This window comes from Ambystoma mexicanum, chromosome 4p (genome assembly GCF_040938575.1).
Source record: "Ambystoma mexicanum isolate Mex_15411 chromosome 4p, UKY_AmexF1_1, whole genome shotgun sequence".
Taxonomy (NCBI): Eukaryota; Metazoa; Chordata; class Amphibia; order Caudata; family Ambystomatidae; genus Ambystoma; species Ambystoma mexicanum.
The window spans coordinates 1,131,225,274-1,131,232,242 of record NC_090927.1 but is presented as its reverse complement, the minus strand read 5'-3'; positions in this window follow the sequence as shown (position 1 = coordinate 1,131,232,242).

Genomic DNA, 6,969 nt, shown 5'->3' with positions numbered 1-6,969 from the left:
CTAGCATCAGGTGAGTGAAACTGCCTTAGCGACCCTCCTGGACCTGTTGTAATCACTTGAGCCTTGTTTGCAGACCATGACCTGACCTTTACACTCCATTGTTCCCCCGGCACATTCATTTCCCTCTCCCTACGCCATCACGCCTCCCAGTCCACCCCGACCCTGATTGGATACCTGATTGGATACCTTGATCTACTGTGCCTGGTGTAATAACCGTGCATTGGCCTGTGTGCCTACTTCCATTTCTAGCATCAGGTGAGTGAAACTGCCTTAGCGACCCTCCTGGGCCTGTTGTAATCATTTGAGCCTTGTTTGCAGCCCGTGACCTGACCTTTTTACTCCATTCCCTGACACTTCCATTCCCCTTTCCTGTTCTCCTCCCTCCTCCTGCCTCCCAGCCCACCCCCCAACCCTGATTGACCCGACCTCGAGGGCAGCCCTCTGCCCGTGCAGCCCGTGCGGCTAAGGGCGGCTCCGACAAGAGGCGGCTCCACATCGTGTCTGCAGGTGTCAGCAGGGGAAGCAAGTGGCCAGCCGTCAACCATCAGCTACAATCAAGGCAGGTGTGGTCAGGGTGAAGGATAGAGCAATTACTCTACACTGGAATCCCTACCACTTAGCAAACGTACCTCACTGTGAAAGTACTGTGATTGTTAGCCTACTCCACCTTGTGAAAGTATTGTGTATACTGGCACGCTCCACAATGTGATAGTATTGCAAATATATGTAGTATTGTGAATATTTGCCTGCTCCAAACTGTGATAGTACTGTGATGGTTAGCCTGCTCCTCACTGTGATAGTATTGTGGGCATTGGCCTGCTCCACACTGCGATGGTATTGTGATCATCGGCCTTCTGTGCACTCCAGTGAATTGCTCGTACTGACTTGAGTCAAGTCTAGAAAGTGCCACACCTTGATCACACTGTGAATATTGGCCTGAGACACATGTTAGTGATAGTGCTGTGATTGCTAGACTGCGTCATACCCTGGAGAATTGTTTGTACTAAGTCGAATCCTATCTAGAAAGCTCAACGCGGTGACACTACTGTGAACACTAGCCTGCACCACACTGTGATAGAATTGTGATTACTAGATTGCGTCATAACACAGAGATTTGTACATGCTGGGTTGATTCACATCTAGAAAGCTCAACACAGTGATAGTACTGTAAATGTTAGCCTGCAGTACACTGTGACAGCATTGTGATTGCCAGACCGACTGCTAGATTCCTCCCGTTATTTAGAAATCTAGTCACTCTAATTACTACCTGCGACTTTTAGAAACCCAGGTCTCTCTCTTGCTGCCCAGGTCTCTCAAGGCCAGGCGTTGAAGTGATGAGTGCCATTCTCTACTAGAACATCAGCGAAATCTAGGCTCCCCACTATCTAGGCACTCTGAAATTCTGGTTAATCCGTCGATACCGAACTTAATTGAATCCTAGACCACTCCACGAACTAGAACACTCAGTAGCTCCACTCCGCAGACAATCGCTCCTACAGGAATACACCTAACCAAGGCATAACAACATAAGAGGAAACAGCAATACTGCCCTAGCACAAGATACAACAGACAGCCATCTGTCTTGCAAACTCTGTGCCAAGACCAATCCTTGCCACTAAGGACCAAAATGCCCCAATGCAGAAATGGATGCCGACAAAGAGAGCAGGAACATGGAATTAACACAGATACACACACCCAACTGCCCCCATTAGAAGCGGCCTTGAATGCAGAACACACCCTGCCAAGCACTGCCATTAGCAGAACAAACATCATAAGAGAAAGATCCATATATCTTACACTGTACCTCTCGACAACCAAAGAACCTCGATACCTCAACAACACTGACATCTCGAGACATGCAAAGAATCCCCCCAAAAAGCTGGAAAAAAGACAGGAATATCAAAGAAGAAATTGGGAAGACTACAACCCCCTCACACCATACATCACAAGAACTGAAGGTCACCACCAATACCCACAACACACCATACGGGACAACAAAGCTCTAGTAGTCAACAACCCAACCACAAACCTAACAGACCAATTCAATGAAGAAGCAGCCCCTCAACCAATCAGCATCAATAGAGAAGCAGCTCGATTGAACAGCCCAACTATCAATCAAGCAGATCACTTCAATGGAGAAGCAGCCTTCACTGATCTTCAACCTATCGGCATCAATAGAGAAGAATCATGGTTGAACAGCCCACCCATCAATCTAGCAGAACACTTCAATGAAGAAGCAGCCTTCGCTGATCTTCACACAAAGTCAATACATAAGCACCCTAATTGAACAACCACAAACCAAAACAAGGAACAACAAATAAACAATACAACACCAAAAGATCCACTGCAACCTATCAATGCAAGGTCAATGTCCAAGCATGGCACCGAAATCTCCGACCCCCTATGTGACGGAGACATCGACATCCTATTTGTAACTGAAACATGGCTAGATGACAACTATAAGATCACTCTCAACAACTGCCTGCCTGATAACTTCAAATGCATCCAAGCAAACAGGAACATCAAAAGAGGTGGTGGACTGGCAACTGTCCACAAGTAACACCTGGCTATCAAAATGGAGGACACTATAAACATCGACAAATGCGAATCCTTAATCCTACACCTTTCAGTAAACCCCAAAACAAACCTAAAATTCATATTGGTATACAAACCTCCAACCTATGATGCAACATTTGTAGACACCTTCACGAAAGCAATCACCAACTTAGCCATTGAGCATAATCATCTGATCATCCTCGGAGATTTCAACACCTGGTTCTTTGAAGAAAGCACAACCACACATCCCGAACCAGTCAACTAGCAACAATGAACCTGCAACAACTATTCAAAGGAGCAACCCACATGGCAGGGCATGCACTTGATGCAATCTTCGCCAATAAAAAAATCATTATCACCAATTCAATTACTCTGAAGCGACCACCTCATCATTTCCTTCATAATCACACTGACCACCCCAATAAACAAGCAACAAGAAAAACTACTGATCACCATGAAAAGAAATTGGAGAACCATCAAAAACTCCAACCTAACTGAACCTCTGGAACTCAGCAAACCACAAGCAACAACTATGGAAGAAGCTGACCTGGACAAAAAAGTTGCTCTACTCCACCACTGGATCACAACAACAATCGACGAAATCCACAAAGAAAAACCTTTCACCCCTTCATGCAAAAGAACAACAGCAAAATGGTTCACCCCACTACTCGGGGCCATCAAAAGAAAAAAACAAAAACTAGAACTGGAATGGAGGAGCAAAAACGACTGGGAAAATAAACAGAAATTTCAACAAAATATCCGCTCATTCAAAAAGGAAATACAAAAAGCAAAAAGGATATACTACGACAACTGAATCCTCAAAGTACCAAACACTTAAAAGGATCTCTTTAAAATCGTAAATGAAATAAAAAACCCACCTGACTGCAACAACATGCCAATGCCATCGATGAAACTATGCAACGACCTAGGAGACCATTTCAAAAACAAAATTAGTACTATCCAAAAAAACATACAAAACAGACCATGCGATCAGACTATGAAACCCACCCGCCCTCACAAGGAACACCCGAACAAACTCCAAAGCTTTTCCGAAATATCAGTGAAGACTTTTGTCAAACTGGTAAACCAAAGCAACAAAACAAGGTCTACCGCGGATCCCTGCCCCCCCAGACATATACAAATAAATCCTCAAACAAGGAACACCCTTTGGAATACCAAAGGAATGTCCTCAACCACTCGATTACAACAGGGAAAGTACCACAATCCTTCAAATCAGCGCACATCAGGCCGCTACTCAAAGATACAAAAGGAAATATAGAAGACCTCTCCAATTACAGACACATCTCCAACATCCCCTATCTAGCTAAACTGCTCGAAACACACATATAACAAACAACTCAAGCATTTGTAGAAGAGCACTGCCTACTAGACCAGGCACAAGTAGGTAGCAGACCAATGAGAGGAACGGAATCAGCACTCATCTCATTTTGGAATGCCCTAAAAACAAATGCAGACTTAGACAACAGTACTGCCTTGATACTTCTAGTCCTCTCTGCGACATTCGACACAGTTAACCACGACATCCTCACCACAAGACTGGAAGGACTGGGAATAACAGACAACACCCTACTGTGGATCAAATCATTCTTAACAAACAGAACAGAGACCATATGGATGAAACCTTTCAAATACACCCCAAAAGAATCCACTTGCAGAGTACCACAAGGATCATCATTCTCCCCGTTATTTAACATCTACCTATCTCTACTAATCAAAATCATCAAAAGACATGGCCTCACCTGCTACAACTAGGCTGGCGATGCACACATAGTCTACAAAATACAAGACACTCAAGAAGGAAACACATAATTAGAGAACTGCTTTTGTGATGTATACAACTGGATGAACTCGAACTACCTCTAACTCAACCCAGGCAAAACAGAACTAATGTTTTCAAACAAAAAGAGTACAGACACACCATATGTTTAACTAGAATTTAAATGACAGAAGTTCTACCATTTGGAGCTCCTAGGGCTCACTAGTAGTAATTGTGGGTCAATGGTGCGGGGGAGAAAATAATGACTCTGGTATCAAAAGTCACAAAAGGTTAACATAGAAAGATGGAGAACCCATAAGGCATGAGTCCTCCTGTCCCCTGCACACCTGCTAGTGCTGGCAATTATTTCCAGTCAATATTCGTATTGCTTATATATTTAGTACATTCAGTATTTGCTAATATCTTTGGTTGTCACATTCATGACATCATTTGTATAATTATTAAAGAAGAAACAGTTACTCATCAACGTTTTTATATATCCACTGTATTAGTCTCAAACATGGATTTTGTACCATTAAGGAACTTTGTGAAAACAATTTCATGCAGGGTTCAGCAATTCAAAATTCTAAGTATGAATTTTCACAAGATCATTTCAATCAATCAAAAAGAACTTAAAAGAAAAAGCTCAACACGTTTCGAGAGATTAACTCTCTTCTTCAGGAGCATTCTAATTCAAAGTAAAGTCTTTCAAAAAAAGTGATATTGGTTCCTCTGTGGTGTGGTCTTCAAGTGTTATTCACTCATAACATCAGTAATAAACTTTAGCTTCTCAGTCACACGTGCTCCCCGTGTGGAGTGATGGTTACTCAGATGCCATCCAATATATCCTATAATTTAATGTAGATAATATACAGTATTTAATGTAGATAATATACAGTTATTTCTATGCCTTAGTTAGTAGATTGCTTCCAATACATGAATCTCCATATTGATATATGACTGTTTACCTGGGGCATATTTAAGAGATGTCCGGTATAGATGTCGGGTACTGGTTGTACTGGTACTTGGAATGTATTAATACCAGTCTTGTGGTCTGTGAACACTTCACCCTATCTAGGGTAGGTCGCAACCTGCAATACAGGTGAATGATTTGTTTTTCAATGTGACTATGCACCCATTTAGAAAATAAGATGCACATGTGTAGTGCCTGTTTGTGGTATTACTACTACATTCCCCCTTGTTGCTCACCTTCTGTGCTTGCGCTGCATGTACGGCTAGGTTTAAATGCAGAATGTGTCTTCTTCGAGCTGGATTCAGGTAAATAACCATGTCTGATCGTGATCTAGTAAAAATAATGATGTCTTAGTGTTGGGCTGCGTTATGTATTATAGACTGACGTTATCGCAGATAATGCACCGTGATGAAAGGTTGAAAAAGGTTCACTTACGCTCGTGTTCTTCATAAACTGCAGAGCTCGAGTTCTGCGTTGCAGCCGCGGTCGTGTGTGGCCCATTGTTGGTTGCTAAGAGACCGCTGTCTGATGAGCAGCGTGTCTAGTCCAGGAATGTGCTCGCGTCTGGGATTTGAAGTGTGTGTAGGTTTATTCCTTATTGTAGATGGGTTATTCCTAAAAAATAGCAAGATTAGATGTCAACATTTCGGAGAATGGTACATGAAAGTCTCCGTATGTGTTTACATGTATAATTACGTAATTAGCCGTCGTTGGCGACCATCATTCCACATTGGGATTTTTAGGAAAAACAAATTAATTCATCTCGCAAATCACACATTCACTGGCAACTGTGGGTTTCAGTTAGACGAATGTTTGGAGCAAGTCACAAGTAAAATGATACATTATTTGGGGCAGGTTGTCCTTATATCTGCACTCTACTTCAGATTTTAAGCAGCATAAAAACATCAAATTTGATCAGCATAAAGACATATACTTCAAGTGTATCAAGCCAAATTCTTAAAAATTAGAGTCCTTCCTAATGAGGCAATCATCATTGTGCAATATCATTGTATACAATGTACCCAGTGGTATGATCCACAGGGGGTCTTTTTGATCATAATCATAGGTGTTAAGTTCTTCAATGACACCATAGTCCGGTAATATCCTCAGTAATGACCCTGAGATGGTCTGTCTTCTTTACAAAAACACATTTAAAGAAAATTCTTCATTCATCCCTTGAGGTTCGAGAGATTCCACCCTATGGATCCAAAACATTTCTGTACGAGATAACATCAATTGCATATTACCACCATGTGGTGGTCTGGATACCAGTTCAAGAATTACAAACCTGAGTTGTGAGATTGTGTGATGTTTCTTCAGGAAGTGTCTGGACACTGGGGATTTTTCATTTTTGGTTCGGATATTCGATTTGTGTTCTGAAATCCTTTCTTTGACTCTCCTCGTCATTTTCCCTACATAGTATTGTCCACATGGTGTTACACTCACCTGGTATCCACAGGGACGCCACCCAGCCGGGTTACTCGCTGGTATGCTTCTCAGCTTTGCCCTGATGTGGTCTGCGGGGAAGATTCTGCCTGAAAATACAGGAGGACTGTGTTCAAGACTGACCGACTGGGGTAAGCATCCTCCCTCCACCCCCGTGTGATTTCAGTCCCTCTGGGGCCCTCTCCTCACCTTGTGGTAGAATTAGGCATGCTCTCCG